The sequence below is a fragment of the Muscardinus avellanarius genome, assembly GCF_963383645.1.
Source record: "Muscardinus avellanarius genome assembly, chromosome: 9".
NCBI lineage: Eukaryota > Metazoa > Chordata > Mammalia > Rodentia > Gliridae > Muscardinus > Muscardinus avellanarius.
The window spans coordinates 76,870,715-76,888,609 of record NC_137795.1 but is presented as its reverse complement, the minus strand read 5'-3'; positions in this window follow the sequence as shown (position 1 = coordinate 76,888,609).

Here is a 17,895-nt window from a genome sequence, read left to right as displayed (position 1 = left end):
ATTTTTTTAAAAAGCCAAGTGTGGTGTTGCATGTGGGAGGCTGAAACAGGAGGATTGCAGGTTCAAGGCCAGCAGAAAGTGACAACTTAGTGAAACCTTGTTTCAAAAACAGAAAAAAAAGAAAAAGAAAAAAAGCCAGGTGTGGTGGTGCTTGCTTGTAATCCCACCATTTGGGAGGCTGAGACAGGAGGATCCGGGTTCATGGCTAGCCTCAGCTACTTAGTGAGGCCCTCTGCAAATTAGTGAGACCCTATTTCAAAATAAAGAATAAAAAATAGGGATAGGGGTCAAAGGTAAAATGCCCCTGGGTTCATCTCTGGTACTGTAAATAAATAAATAAATAAATAAATAAATAAATAAGGCTGTAGGTCTAACTCAGAGGTAGAATCTCCCTGAGTTCAATCCCCAGTACTGCAAAATTTAAAAAAAATTAATTATAAGAAGATGGTATTTTACTTTAAAGATACAGAGATATCTGATAAAGTCAAGGGCCACAATGCATTTGAGACTAGAACCAGCACTTTATAATATATGGGACCAGGAGAGCTACTCCTTCTTTGGAGACATGTGGATTCTCCTCTTGCTTACTCTGCTTATATCAGCTTTAGTTATTTCCTTTGAAAACACCTTTTTTGTTTTCTGAATTCAAAGACATCTCATAAAAACATCTCATGAATTGACACTTCCTTAGTTCAAGTAAAAGACCCAGCCCCTCCAAAAGAAGGGCTCCCATGATCTCAGCTTGGGCGAGCTTAGACCTCTGATCCAGCTGGCTGGGGCTTGTGCCAGTTGGGAAGCACATAGGACAGAAGAGACTGAAGCCCAAACTGGTAGGTAGGGCAGATCTCACAGGAAGAGTGGCAAGAGCTTTCTCTAAAGGCATTTACTGTGTTCATATATTACAAGGAAGCTTTGTTTCAGCATCCTTTGTTATAACATCGCTGTAATTCAAAGGCTTGATCACGGAACTCAGATGAAGGTTTATTTGCTTATAGTTTACTTGGAGATTTCCAGGTTCCGTCCACGTGAGACCAAGGACCGTAGATTAGGGCATGTTGGCAGGAAGAAGAGAGAGGGGGGATCACAAAGCTATGCTCTCACATCATGGAGGCCAGAAGCAAGAAAGAGTGACAGGAGGAGGAACCATATATAATCACCAAGGTCACAGCCCCAGGGATCCAACTTCTCCAGCCACACCCGAGCAGCTCAGGCCACCACCCAGGTAAATCCCTTAAGATTACAACACTCATAGCTCCATTATATCAACTCTGAACACCAATTTATGGGATCTTCAGGGGACAATATATCTAAACAGGCTTAATGGATAAGCAAAGGAAATTGATATAGCATTGGAGAACTACTGACCATTTTCAAAATATCTTTCATCTTAGAAAATCTATTTGGGCAAAATAATACAGATGTTTAATAGGAGGAGAGGAGGTAGGTAATGAAGGGGACAAATCTAAAGAATAAAAGATTAATTATGAGACCTTAGCTAAAATTTACATGAAATAAGGGCCAAAGTAAGGAGGTAGCAATGGGTATGGAGAGTTACCAAGAATTATCAATTATCAGTGATACTAAAGAGGTAGGAGATGTTGGACTTGACTTCTTTTTGATGAGAAGGAGGATAAGAAATCTATTAGGATTCTCCTATTTTCCCATTGCTTAGGAACCTATTTTGGGTGGCAAATGTCATAGAATAATTCTCAAATTCACATTTTATACTTTCTATAAGGAACAGAAGAGAAGGAAATTTGCTTGAGAAAGATAGAGTTTAGTTTTGCATGTACTGATTTTGCAAGGCATGTTGAATTTGAATAACAAAAAGTCTGAGCTAATGATTATGAATACGTAGGCCCATATATACACAAACATATAATATTTATATACATACATATAAGCACACACAGAGCAAACATACTATGAACACCAGAAAAAAAGAGTTATTGGAATGTTTTCTAAGGTAGCTGAAGATTTCAAGTTAAAGATGATTACATCTTTTTCTTCAATGATTAATATAGTCCAAGGAAGCCTCTAAAGAGAGATTAATCATTTATTAGCATTTGTCATAGGAACTCCTGTGTGAGCCTGGTATAGCTATTACTACTCATTAGCAGTTCGGATAAAATTACAGGTTGTCCTATAGGGAGGGATATTTTAATAGAAAACATGTGCCAACATACCTCAGAGCAATCCTTTACCTATAATTGTTTTTTAATTGACCAAACATTGGGGTTCATTTAGTAGATGAGGCACATGATAGATTTAGCATAGATATCAAACAATGATACTTAGGGATTTTTCTAATAGTAAAAAATTAAAATGTTATAGGAACAAAATAGAACACAGAATTGGATATGCAGTTTGCCCACAATTATGCAAAAATGCCATGCATAGAAAAGAAATGTGAAGGAAATGCACTAAAATGTCAGAAGTGGTTGGTCTTTGGTGAGTCCACCATGGGGATGTCATCTTTCCTTAAAAAAATACATAATGAGCATGACATAGTCCTTAATGGAAAAACTTTATTTTAAGAATACATTGTTCGACGGGCTGGGTGGCTCACGCTTGTAATCCCAGCATACGGGAGGCAGGGACCAGTGGATCGCGGTTCTCCGACAGCCTCAGCTACTTAGTGAGGCCCTTCACAACTCAGTGAGGCCCTGTTTCAGAAATAAAAAGACTGGCCAGCGTGGTGGTGCATGCCTGTAATCCCTGTGCTTGGGAGTCGGAGACAGGAGGATTGCGCTGCTTAAGAGATCCTGTTTCCAAATTTTAAAAGTATAAAAAATGGGTCTGGGAGTGTAGCCTGGAGGTAGAAGGGTTTCCAGGAACCCCAGTACCACAAATTAATTAATTAATTAATTAATAATAAATAAATAAAAATAAATTTGTAAAGGACTAAAAAGTAGGACTAGGGTATAGCTTGGAGGTACAATGCCCCTGCATTCCATTCCTGGTACCACAAAAAAGAAAAAAATACATTGTTCAAGCACGTGTGTGTGTGTGTGTGTGTGTGTGTGTGTGTGTGTATGTGTGTTTGTGTGTGTGTTACTGGAGATTAAAAGATTAAATTAAGGAGCATTCTACCTCTGAGCTCTGTTTATTCTCTATTTGGGATCTATTTGGGAACAGAATCTCACTAAGTTGCAGAAGGCATCACAAGTAGCTGAGACTTGCTGCAAACCTGTGATCCTCCTATCTCAGCCTCCCAAATACTGAGATTACAAGCATGCGCCACCACATCTATCTTGTTAAAAGCACTTAAAAAAATGCAGTTTATTATTCAAAACATTTTAGGGAGACAGGACAATAGCAGTGTAATTTTTAACTTTTCTGAAACCCTACACTACAAACAAAACAAAACAAAAACAGATCAACTAGTTGGCAAAACAATAAGTGATAACCCTTAAAATAAAATCAGGTCACAAATTTTTCTATAAATACCCTCAACCAACAAGAGGCACATACATGACATGTATGTATACATAATTCTATTGCAGGAACAGAAAGAAAGAATAGGTGATCTCTGATGAAACCGGGCATGGTGATGTACGTGTTCAATCCCAGTATTTGGGAAGCTGAGACAGAAGGATCACAGGTTTGTGGATAGCCTCAGCTACTTAGTGAGGCCCTCTGCAACTTAGTGAGACCTAGTTTCAAAATAAAAGAATAAAAAATAGGGCTGGAGGTATAGCTTGGCGGCATAATGCCTCTGGGTTCAATCCCAGTACTGAAAAAAAAAAAAAAAAAAAAAAGGAAAGAATGAAAAATAAAGATGTGTCTACAGCCGGGCATGGTGGAACATGCTTGTAATCCCCGCGTTTGGGAGGCTGAGACAGGAGGATCGCGCTGGTTTGAAGCCAGCCTCGCTTGCTTAAGAAACCCTGTTTCCAAATAAAAATATAAAAATAGGTCTGAGAGTGTAACCCTGAGGTAGAGGGCTTCCAGGAACCCCAGTACCAAAAAAAAAAAAAAAAAAAAATGTCTACAAAATAGAACAAAACTGAACTATTATTTTAAAACAACATAAGACACAAAAGGTTACCATATGTCCATTCAACTCAGAATTAGAGAAACTCAAAGGCGAGGTGACAGAACTTGGGACAGAATTAGAAATGAAGAAAACATCCCGCTATTTGGGAGGCTGAGACAGGAGGATGTAGGTCCTAGGTCCTTAGTGAGGCTCTCTGAAATTTAATGAGACCCTGTTTCAAAATAAAAAAGGGAAGGGCTGGGAAGGGCTCTGAAGTATGGTCCCTGGGTTCCATCCCCAGTAGAGGAGGAGGAGGAGGAAGAAGAAGAGGAGGAGGAGGAAAAAGGAGGAGGAGGAGGAGGAGGAGGAGGAGGAGGAGGAGGAGGAGATGATTACATAAATGTAAATGAAGAATCAAGTAAAAAGAATACAAGAGGAAAAAAAACCCTGATAATGCCTAAAAGCAATAAACAGTAAAAAGAATTATTTTAAAAATAAATATGTACTCTAAGAAAGTAAAATATTCAAATCAGAGTACAAAGATGGTACATATGGAGCCCCAAAAGAGAAAAATCACATCAAAAGAGCAAATACTAAAAATCCATTAATTCAAAAACATTTCTGATTAAAAAAACTATTTAAAACTGTATATTGAAAGATTATTCTGAATACCTGAACATATCATATCAAAAACCAACACCAAGAAATATGTGTATTATATATGTATTATAAATAATATACATATACTAAAATTACTGGGCTTTGAAGGATAGGAAAAATAAAAGGAAGCAATCATTTTTCTACATTGTTTCAATGCAAATACTATATTGTGTGAGACTGGGGCTATAAGAACTAACTTTACCACAGTGGAAGTGGTTTCTTGGTCTTCCATTTTGGATACCCTGGACTCTTATTCCTGGAAGCCTGGCTTGTTTGCTCTTTCTTTCTTTCTTTCTTTCTTTCTTTCTTTCTTTCTTTCTTTCTTTCTTTCTTTCTTTCTTTCTATTGGTGCAGAGAATTGAACCCAGGGGCATTCTACCTCCAAACTACATCCTCAGCTTTTTTTTTTTTTTTTTTTTTGAGACAGAGTCTTGCTAAGTTGCTGAGGGTCTCACTAAGTTGTTTAGGTTGCCCTCGAACCTGTGATCCTCTGTCTCTGCCTCCCAAATACCAGGATTATAGGTATGTGCTACCATGCCTGGCCAGGAGGCTTTTTTTCTTATCTACTGTCCTCTGTGATGACCCTTCAGAGAGGGATCTTTTGAAATATTCCCTCCGAAGAGCTGTCCTACCATAAAAGCATCATCTTAGAGGATGCTTATATATATTCTATATAATATATTACATATATTATATTGAATATTGTGCTAATATATTAAATATTGTGTTAATGTTATATTGTATTAAATATAATATTCTTACATTTAGAATACTATAAAATAAACTACAGGTTATTGTTAAGTTGGGTCCTGCACTCATGTGACTTTGTGTCACATGACCTCTGCAGGGCAAGGGAGGGGCTGAAACCCCCACGAGAATTGGGCGTTCCCGCGAGTAAACCCTCATCTCGCAAGATGCATACCTTGAAAAGGAGAGCCCGCGTCCTCAAGCTTGGGACAGGCGCGCGGGCCCCACGGTGCCTCGCCCTGATCCCCGGGAGAGCCGTGCCATTAAAACTTTACATGCCACGTGTACCGGACCTCTCTCGTGTTTTTCACACTCCGCCGTACTCACTTATTTTTATTTTACTCGCATTTAATTTTTTATTTTACTTATCAGTTATCTTTGCCAGGTTTGAGACTTAAAGTAGCTATCTTCCAGCTCCTTTTATTTTAGGGAAACCCTTAATATTAGTATTCCTTAAACATGGTATTGATGACACATTGGACTAAATAAACCTTGTTATTTGGGGCTGTCCTGTATATTGTAAAATACAGAGCAACTTCTCTGTCCTCTCTTCACTAGGTACCAATAGCATCCCACCCTAGCTGTGACAACTAAAACTGGCTCCAACATTGCTAGGTGTCTTCTGGAGGGCAATATCTTTCCCAGGTAAGAATCATTGTTTTGCACCATGCCAGAAATCTATTATTTAGTGTTGTGTGACAAACGACTCCAACACTTAGCCGACTTAAATAACCCAAACATTTATATTGCTCACAAATCTTCAGTGTGGGTGGAAAACCCATGGATACCTTGCCTCTGATAGTTACAGCATAGGCTGAAATGGCTCAAGTGGGATACAGAACAATGGCTTTCCTTAACAGGCAAATGGGAGCTGGCTGGTGGCCAGGACCTCTGCTCCTATGCAGCTGGGTTACTTTGAGTTGTTTGGGTTTATTCACAGCATGGTGACAGATTTCAAAAGAAAATATTCCAAGAAAATTGAAGTGATATTTGTGAGATTTTGATGACCTTGCTTTTTTAAAAATTTTTTTTTTGCAGTAATGGGAATGGAATCTAGGGGCATTCTACCTCTGAGCTGCACCCCCAGCTCTATTTTCTATTCTTTATTTTGAAACAGGGTCTACTGAGTTGCAAAGGGCCTCACGAAGTAGCTGAGGCTGTTTGCGAACCCCCATCCTCCTGTCTCAGACTCTCAAATGCTGGGATTACAAGCATGTGCCACCATGCCTGGCTATGATCTTGCTTTTTATAGTGTCACCTCAACCACACTGTGTTGTTTAAGATAATCACAAAGATATGCCTAAATTTAAGGGGAAGAGACCCAGACCCCACCTCAATAAGAGGACTGTCAAAGCCACAATTTAAAAGCAGTTTGTGGGCTGGGAGCTATTTGTTGCCATCTTCTTTGGAAAATCAAACCTTCTACTATCTGTTCTTTGGACACAAAAATTTACATTTTTTAAACATGCCAAATGTAATGATTTTAAAGCTAGATTTTAAAGCTCACAGCTCAAAATCTAGTCATCTAAATCAAGCCCAGGGATAAATGATGCTTCTCTGGCATGGTTAGTTACAGCTCTTTGAACACAATTTTTCTTGATCTGAAAATTCTGAGCTAAAAGTAAAAAAAAATTACCTGTCCCTCACACACACTCAACAGAGAGTGGGAAAGTCCTAGAACATCTGTTGTTCAGGAAGCATACATCAGTCACTCTCTTGACTTGGGTCTATTCCTCCTCCCTAGACATTATTCTTTATGAATCTTGATTTTATACAGTGGGCTATTGGTTCTGCTTTCTGAGATATTCTTTTTACATCAAAAGTACTTTATGCGGGGTGTAGTGATACATGCCTATAATCCCAGTACTTGGGAGGCTAAGACAGAGGACTTTGGAGACCAGTTTCTGTTATAGCAACTCTCAGCAACCTAATGAGATCCTGCCTCACAACAGAGAAAATAAAGTGTTCAGAGATAGATGCCCATGGGTTAAATCCCCAGTACCAAAATAAAATTATATTAAAGGTATTTCATGCTTGCATCTGAGTTAGTCTCTCAGCCTACTTCTTGCCTACAAAAGTTGGGTGTTCAGAGGCCTCTACATTTTTGTACAGACTCTGTCCTTTTAGGTATTAGCTATTATAATTTAAACTTTGTGATTTTTTTATGTATCAATATATAAGCCATTTTACTAGGTGAAAGCCACACCCACAAATCTCGATTATCCTTTCTTTATCTTGTGCTCCCAGTGTGAGACTTTCTTGGCTTATCCCATTTAATATTCTTAGAAACATTTTTAAATGCAAATTTTCTGAGACATATTTATTAGATTTTTAAGGGGCCTTCTGTATACCTGAAATGTTACATATGAAACACTGTGTTGGATGCTTCTGGGCTCTTAACAAAGCCTCTTAAGTACTATCTTGGATGTAGTCTTTGTTCAGAAGTCAATTTTTAATTTAAAAATAACTTGCAGTGTCATAATATCATAATACTGGTCAAGAAAGGCAAATTTACCTTGGTACTCAGAATGTACCAGTGTAGGATTTGTTGTTGTTGTTGTACCGGGATTATAGGCGTGTACACCACACTTGGCCCCATGCATTTTTAGTTCATCTTCCGGCTCACATTTTATTATAGCAGAATAAACCACGTGACACTTTTAATATTCTGCAATCATCCAGTTCTAGGTACTTTTTCTGTTTCCTGTACTACTACAGACAATAGTCACAGCAAACTCAATGCCACTACCTAACAGTTGCTTCTTTTCCTAGCTTCTAGAAATTTATAAATGCTTTTATACTTTAAGCCCTCACTGACAGTCTCCTGGAAGCCTTACAACTTCAGATAACTGTCTCCCCCAAACCATTTAGACTTGCAAATAGTATCCCCATAGCCCTTTGCATTTCTTCTCTTTTCTGCTAAAGCCATATGTTTGTTTGTTTGACTACATCGTTTTTCAAGTACTCAAAGGATGTTATAGTAATTATTGCTTTACGACAAACTACCACAAAGCAAGTGACATACAATGGCCCTAAGAGTAGGCTTAGACATTGGGTGGTCCAGGAATTAGGACAGAGTACAGTGGGATAATCATGTTCCATGACTCATGGGGTTTTTACTAGAAGTCTTGAAGTCTGGGGATGACTCAGGCATCTGGCTGGAGGCCAGAATCATCTAGTGGTGTCCTTGCCTATCTGTTTGATGCTGATTATTAACAAAGATGCTTAGCAGGAATCTCTATATATGGCCTCTTAATGTGTTCTCTCTTGGACTAGTTTGATCTTCCTCACAGTGTGGTATCTGATATAACTGTTTAGATCTAGAATGTCCTCCCAGACCTACAGCACATGGGCAGCCAAGTTGGAGGTGGGGCTTGGTTGCTGAGGAGGAGTCCCTGAGGTTGTGGCCTTGGGAATTATATAAGGTTTCCCCCCTTTTTCTTGCTCTTTCTCTTCCTTCTTGCCTCTATGATATGAAATAAGAACCTTGCTCTTACCCTCTCTCTCTGCTTCTCACCATGTCCTAAGCTCTACTGACCTGGTTAACATGGACTGAACCTCTGAAATATACAAAAACTATGAGCAAATACATCTCCCTTCCTCTAATTTGTGTGGTCAGTTGTTTTGGGTCACAGAAGCAAGAATGTTGACTGAGACATGTGGCTTACAAGAGTACGTATCCTATAGAGCCAGACAGAAATTTGTGGCATTTTTCTGAACTGGCTTGGTGTACAATAAAGGATTAACTCAGTGGACTTGTGTTGTTCACATTTTACACATTCCAAATAAAAGATGTATTTTTGACTGGCTCATAGATGCTACCCTCTAAGTCCTTGGAATACCTTAGGACATAATAGTTTATACTAACAATGTGACTTATGGTAAGTGTCTTAGGTCATACTTTATCACTTTGATCTCTTATGTGGCTAGAGACTGAGTAAGTTTGGCTATGCAGTATTCCATAGTACTATGGAGTATGTACTATGTGAATGACGTCTTGAACACCAAGGGTCAGATGACTTCTCTGGTTGCCAATACTTAATGTAGATTATTGCACATCATTGCTAGGAGAATTAAGTGCTGTCTATGTACCTCCAGTGGGAGAAGACATCTGGACACCCATGTGTGGTCATGCCCTGATTCTGCCATGTGCCTTTTATTTTGGCTGATGTTAATTTATGTCCTTTCACTGTAATAAATCATAATCATAAGTATAGAAGCTTCTCTGAATTCTGGGAGTTCCTCTGTTAAACCATTCATTGAGCCTCAGGAGGATCTCAGACATTGGAAAGACTAGTTTCTGTTCCATGGTGTCTGGGACTTTAGCTGGAAGACTTGAAACCTGAGATCACCCAATGGTTAGGGGCTAGAATTATCTGGAAGTGTCTCCACATGTCTGGTTGATAATGGCTGTTGACCCTCAGTAAGAACATCTACATATGCTTACTTTGTCAGTTCTTTCTACATGGGGTATTTTGAACCTCCTGATAGCATGACAGTGTGGTTCTAAGAGTGAATATCCTAGGGAATCAAGGTGGAAGCACCTGGCATTTTTCCTAAAGTAGCCTCAGAAATCTCATGGCCCCACTTTTGTTGAACCTTCCTGGTTGAGGCAGTCACAAAGTTCCACTTAGGAACACAGTAAGAATGTGTTTATGGGAGATATTTTTATGGTTATCTTTAGAAAATACAATCTATCACACTTGGTAGTATCTTTGTACTTCTATACTATAGCCCTAGTTTTTAATCTGTTAGCAATAAGTTTCAATTCTATCTACATCCTTTATCTTCAATTTAAATACCTCTTTAAAGGACACAATTTGATGATTTGGTTTAACCCATTTGGGCTACATTCACACACACACACACACACACACACACACACACACACACTGAGGATTGAACCAAGGGTCTTTCTACCTCTGAGTTATATCCTCAGGAATATTTTATTTTATATTTTGGGGGAGGATTGCTGGGAATTAAACCCAGGGGCATTGTACCTCTGAGCTATAACCCCAGTCCAATTTTTTATTCTTTATTTTGAAACAGGGTCTCACTAAGTTGTGAGTGACCTCACTAAATAGCTGAGGTTGGCCACAAACCTGGATCCTCCTGTCACAGCCTCCCAAGTACTGGGATTACAAGCATGTGCCACCATGCCTGGTTCCTATTTTATTCTTTATTTTGGAATAGGATTTTGTTAAATTGCTCTGGCAGGCTTCAAAACTACAATGTTTCTGTTTCAGCCTCTCAAGTACTGGGATTACAGGTATGGGCCACTGGGTCTGTCTGCTAGTTGGGATTTTATTGACTTCATGTGGCAAAGAAAGCTGGTTGGTTAGAAGTTCCTTTAAAGATTACTAAAGAGAGATTTGAATGCCACTCTTTTCCTCTTCCATCCTTCTCTTTTTTCTCTTTCTTATAATATTTCAGATTTATTATTTCAGACCAGCTTCTCTATGTCAAGGGAGACATGGCTACAGACAGTTGGAGGTCATGTCTTCTGTAAGCAGACAAAAAAGGCTTCTTTACAAATTCAAGTTTGAAATCCTCATAAATGATCTGTCATCAACCAAATTTTCTCATTAAACTAAGGATCCATATGATATGATTATCCATTTTGATCCTTTATAATCATGAGACAAATACTGACACAAAATACTCATTTACTCTAGAAAGAAAAATTGCTTTGCTTTGATTGAGAAAACTCCATACTATTTCATCAAAATAAAGTAGGATTTATTTTTCACCTAAATCCAGAGCACAAAATAATCCTTTTTGAATTGTTGAATTAATTTTAAAATGATGTAGAAAGGCAATATATAGTCTGTTTCTCCCATAACAAAATGTTAAATACTAACAATGAAGCTCAGAATATGCTATTTTCCTTGGCAAATAAACTGTGATATAAAAATAAAATGATAAAAGAATGAGACATTATTGCATTGGAGTTTGTTGAGGTCATTGACTAGAAATTCCTGTGTATTTTGGAATGGATAATATCACATCAATTTAAAACAAATATTTCCTCACAGGCAAACACAGTATTGTGTGGTATTTGTGGAATTACCAACTAATATGGGAACATGTGCCTTAGGTGGAATGAAATTTTTTAGAAATAAGTATCAAGGGCTTTTGTTTTACTCAGAAATCAAAATGTCTTTGAAACTGTTGTTTTGCACATAAAGAACCCTGAGCACCATGCAAATTTAAACAAATGTCAGTAATTCTTACATTATTTTAACTATTATAGAAACTTATTTTCTGAGCAATATATAATTATGTTATACACAGTTTTTTAAAGTAGGAAGCCAGAGCCATGTTTTAGTATAACAAAGGAGAAGCTGGCTTGATTGTGAGACAAAGTTACCATGTGATATTTCTACAAGGCTCTAAGCTACAAACATATAAATCTACATTAATTCTACCATAAAACCTTATCTTAGTGAAGAATTACTACCTTGAGAAAAATAGTAATTTTACTTGGTAACAAAAACATTCTTCTCAAGTATTAAATTATCATTTAATAAATTTTCTTATTCAAAAAAATTTACAGGAGAACTCATTTTTGAAACTGCCTTTCCTTGGATAGCCCATCTCCTGAGAGCTCAATATGTTACAGTTAATGGAAATGTTGTACTTTTAAGATTGCCTCTTAACTCTAAGATAAATACCAGTCTCTGGTAAGCCTCAGTGTGAACAAAAGCTACTCATATATTTTTCATAAGTTGAATCAGCCCTAAAAAGGGATGGCACCCTCCTATTGGTGACTATTTTAGTGTAGTTCTTGCTATGATCGTTGGATAAGAAGGAAAATCAATTATAGTTCTGAAAGAGATGTAGATTCTATTCACTTAAAAGCCAGGCTTTTAATCCCTGGATAAAAACCCAGCCAGGAATGCATTTTGAAAGACAAAACATTTGCTTTTGCCATAAGAGGATGTAGCAACTTCTAGAAGCCTATCATTTAAACACATGGATTAAACTAATGATGTGAAAGATGCTAAATAAGGCCAACATGTTCCTTTTGGATCTTGAAAAGTTAATTGCACAACAAATTTTCCATCATATTTCATCTGGTTTTGATAGATCACAGACGTTGTATCAGTGTTCCTATATCCATGAGAAATTCTAAAAGTACCAAAGGTGAAAGAATAAATTGCTTTGCTTTCTTTAGGTTGAGATTTAGTCTGCCTGTAACCTTAAAAAAGAAAGCCTATACGTATGGTCTAAAATATGTGTACAATTTATTTCATGCTATAGATTCTGTTTTTGAGGGATTAGCAGTAAATAAACGATTAGTTTTAGGCTACATTCCTCTGCCCACAGGAAACTACTAATTCCATTCAGGTTAGTTTAACCTCAATTTATTTCCGACTGAGAGCTTATTCTTTTCCTAATCCACATGACATATAGACCAAAGATATAAGATTATTTTTTTCTCTCAAGTCCTTGTGGGAAAAGCAATGGGCAAGAAGTAGGGCATAGTCTAACACCACTTCAGTTATTCAGTGAACACAACATATCTCAATGATAAATAGTTCTAGAGAGTTTTAAAAATGAGACACCTATAAGCATGTTTATGTCAGCTTTACTCATTTAAACAAACAAGCAAAACATAAAATCACTAAACTTATCATCAGCGAAGAAGATAAATAACTTATTTGTAGTTACACATTAGAATTCAACTTTTAAAATGATTATTCTAGCTCTATGGATGGACCAACAATGATGAATATTATGCATAAGGTTGTGTGAAGACAGGTAGCTCTGTTTAGAAAAAGAATCCATGTCTTATATCTATTTTCTATGCCAATAGAACCTCAAAAAATTAAAATGAAGTCACTTAAGAACCAGAAAAAAGCATAAGAGAGCCAACCTCTTTATAAAATTAGAGTAGGAAAGTCTTTTCTAACTTTGCTTCAAAATGCAGAAGCTATTCCAGAACTGGCAGAACTGATTACATTAAAAAAATTTTGTGATAAAACTTTCATAAGCAAAGTAAACAAACAAACAAACAAACAAAAAACAAATGACAAACCAAAGAGTAAAATAATTACTCAGATGCTGGGAGTGTGTGTGTGTGTGTGTGTGTGTGTGTGTGTGTGTGTGGCACTGGGGATTGAACCCAGGGGTATTCTACCTCTGAGCTACACAGTGAACCTTACTTTTTTGTTTTGTAACAGTCTTACTACATTGCTGAGAGGCTTACTGTATTGCTGAGCCTGCAATTGTCCTGTCTCAGCCTCCCAAATATTGGGATTACAGGCATGAAGCACCAGGTTGGCTGGAAGTGATTTTTAAAGTATCTATAATCCAAGGGAAAAATGTACAAAGGACAGGAAAAGTTGGTTCACAGAAAAGACATATATCTGTAGACGTTAAAAAATAAGACTTCTTTCATAATAAGAGAATTGTAAATGAAACTACAGTGAGTTAGATTTTTCACCTATCCAATAAAATTCTAAGTTTAGTAAAGCTGCGGGGAAGCAGGCACTCACTCATATATAAATGGTATAAGTGTGAGATAGTATATTCTTTATAAGGAGCAATTTGGAAATGCCTGTCAAAATTACAAACTTATTTCCCCTTTGACCCAGGAGACCCACTCATGTACGTTTATCCTAAATAAAAAGATGCACAGGTTAGAAACAGCATTTGTTCATTTGGTGTTACCTGTAGCAATGTTTTATTAGTTAAGAAGGAAAGATTATCCAGGGGTCCCTTAATAGAGAACTGGTCATAGAAATCACAGTAGATGCCCAGCATGGGAATGTTATGCAGTTATGAAAAAGAATGAGAAAGTGTGTCTCATGAGAATGTGGATAGATCTATATGTGATATGACATACTTTTTAAGTATAAAAAATTGAGGAAGCTGAACATGATGGCACACACCTGTAATCCTAGTACTTGGAAGGCTGAGATGGGAGGATCGCAGATTTGTGACCAGCCACAGCAACTTAGTGAAACCCTTTGCAATTTAGTGATACCTTCTTTCAAAATAAAAAATAAAATAGAGCTTGGGGTATAGCTTAGAGGTAAAATGCCTCTGGCTTTAATCCCCAATACCACAAAAAGGGGGGGGGGGAGTAAAAATACAATTGTGTTTGCTTATATTGGAAAGATTTAAATGAAACTAATACAAGTGATTGCCTATGAGGAGAATGAACATAAAGGGATATATAGGTTGACTAGAATGGGGGAGAAATATTTTTGGTTTTTGAAGTATACGTTTTGTGTGTGTGTGTGTGTGTGTGTGTGTGTGTGTGTGTGTGTCCTATTCAAATTAACAAACAGACCCTTGATAATAAGAAGAAATAGCAAACTACTATGGAGGAATAAATGTATTCTGATTGTTTTTATACTAAGTTTAAAAACAGGCAATGGGGCCAGCGACTGGCATCGGAGCCTTCCGTGAGGCAAGGTCGCTATTGAGGCCTCCGAGGCCAGGATTGGAGTCTGCCGAGGGATTAGGCCAGTGCTGGGGCCAGCGAGGCCGGGATCGGAGCCTGCCGAGGGGTCAGGCTGGTGCCAGGGCCAGCGTGGTCAGGATCGGAGCCTGCCGTGAGGCAAGGCTGGTGTGGGGCCTCTGAGGCTGGGATCAGAGCCTGCTGAGGGGTTAGGCTGGTGCCGGGGCCAGCGGCCGGTGCTGGGGTCAGCGGCCGGCATCGGAGCCTTCCGTGAGGCAAGGCCGCTGTTGAGGCCTCCAAGGCTGGGATCGGAGCCAGCTGAGGGGTTAGGCCAGTATCGGGGCCAGCGAGACCAGAATTGAGGCCTCCCATTAGGCAAGGCCGCTGCTTGAGCCAGCGAGGTCTGGATCAGTCCACCGGGTAGCCAGGCCACAACTGGGGCCGTCAAGAGTGGGATCGGTATTTGCAATGTGGCATGCACAGAGAAATATCGCAGAAAATTAAAACCAGATGCTTCCCCTAATCAGCAATAACTAGGAGGAAAGGGGCAACAGGAAGTGGTCGAGCTATAGAAAGGGCCCTATAGTGAAGCAATTAAGGTGACCAATTAGAGGGTATGGAATAGGGGAGGATGGAGCCTTTTTAAAAAGCAGGAGGTACATAAACACATGTATCAAAGTTAATCACGAAACAAGCATGGGATCAAGGGAGAGGGAGGGGGAGGGAATGGGATGGGGACTGGATAAGGGCTAATTGGATGATGTGTGCTTATATATCCTCTCAAGTCTTGTATTCCAATGTGATGTATGATTACAATGCACCAATAAAAATAAATTAAAAATAAAAATAAAAATATAAAAAGAAATAAAAAAATAAATACAGGCAAAACATAACAGTTTATTATTTCAGAATATATACATAGATGATAAAAAGTGTAAAAAACAGAAAATATAAGCACAACATTTAGAATAGTGAAAGGAGACAGGTAGGCCTAAAATACAGAAGGAAAAAAAGAAAAAAAAGAACCTATGAGATCTAGAAGGATTGAATAAGCCTTTCAAGAAGGAGGACATACAAATTTATTCTTTAAAGGGGGGAATTCTAGTAAATGTAGTGCATATTTACATATTGTCCTATAGTTTGCAAAACACCACATATATGTGATGCCATATTGAGTTTAGGTAGGCAGAGAGAGATGAGAACAGACATTCAAAAGGAGGAAAATATTGTAGCTAAGTTGCAGAGGGCATTGAACACATTCTGAGTTATCAGACCCTTAAGGGTGGGAAGTTGGATAAATTGATAATGAATAACAGACCAACAGATTCACAAGGTTTGATTATAATGGTAATGAGAGCTTATCTAAAATGTCACCACATATTTGTGTGTTTGTGAAGACAGATCTAAGAAATACTTAAGCACTGAACTCAGCATCACTTCCTAGGCTCTGCCTCATACTCACTGGCTCTGGCCTTCAGAAACATCACCAGCCATCATCTCTAGGACTCAGGCTCAGTCACACAAATCCCTTGATTACCCACAGATATATTGTTTAATTCCTATGTATTTGTGAATTCTCCAACTGTCTTTCTGTTCCTGGTTTTTAATTTCATTCCATCGTACCTGGAGAACATACTTTGTATGGTGTTAATCCTTCTATGTATTGAGATTTGTTTTATGGCTTAGCATATATCTGTCCTGGAGAACGAATGTTCTGTGTTTAGGTTTGTATGCTTGATGTTGTTCTTTAGGTCTTTGCATCTTTATTTATCTCATTTTCCTCATAAGCTTTTGGGTTAGCTTATTGTTTCTTACAATAGTTATTCCATACTACAGGTAGCCAGGATGTTCAACAATCATTTCTGATTATTTTCAACAAATGCAGTAGAGTGAGATTGTTCCCAGTGAGTGGTCTTTGAGTCACGTTAAGTCATGAGTCTTGGGAGTGCATCTTTCCCTGGGATCCTCCAGACAACTCTGTCAACAGTTGTATGGAAATGGAGGTCGGAAGAACAATCCTATTTCCTCCCCCAGTAGTAGCCAGGTGACAGACTTTCCCTGTAATTGTAGGCTGTTTATTTATTTATTTATTTATTTATTTTTATTTTTTGGTGGTACTGGGGTTCCTGGAAGCCCTTCTATCTCCAGGCTACACTCTCAGACCTATTTTATACTTTTTTATTTGGAAACAGGGTCTCTTAAGCCAGCACAGCTGGCTTCGAACCTGCATGATCCTCCTGTCTCCATCTCCCAAGCGCGGGGATTACAAGCGTGCGCCACCACGTCGGCTAGGCTGTTGATTTTTAAAGTTACTATGGAGCAAGGTTTGAGAGCAAGACAAGTTCAGATCCATAAAGATTTTTGTTCATACCAAGGTTTGGCAGTTTTTCATTATGGTATTTCCCTTGGAGGGCTAAAAGTGTTTGATTAATTTCCAGAGTTCTGAAAGAGTTGTTTGCCAATTTTCTTATTAGTTTTTCTGGAAAAGAAAATTTTCAAAAGTCCCTACTTTTCTAATAAAAGTAATTTTTATATCAACGTATTAAGCTACTTTAAATGTGTAAAGATAATGGACAAACAGAATAATAGAAAAGAGAAAAGATGTTGTGGGAAGAGAATGCGGGAAAAACAATGTTGATGAATTAATTATTTATAAAGTGCTACATTTCCATAAAGATATAATATGCTTAGTTTTAATAATAATAGTGAATAAAGGTTTTAAAGAGAATCCCAATAGTAGTGCTATTACTTAATTAAAAAAATACATCTCTTGTCTAGCCATTATTTTGTCTTCTGTTATAAAGTAGGGTATGGAAAGCAGGCAAAAAACATTCAAAGAGTTTCTCCAATATTTTACACCGTGCTGGAAAAATTCCAAATAACCAGTATTCTTTTACTGAAAATGATAATCCTTTCCAGAAATGAATTCTCTCTAGGATACTTCTATGTTGCTGTTTTCATATAATAAAGCCCTAAGTTTGATAGACTAGGCACTAAGTACTTGAAGAATCAGAAAAAGCCCATTTTATAGCATCAAAATTAGTAAAAATAATTCTATAGTATGAGTGCTTAGTTACTGATTAGACATAATTTAGTT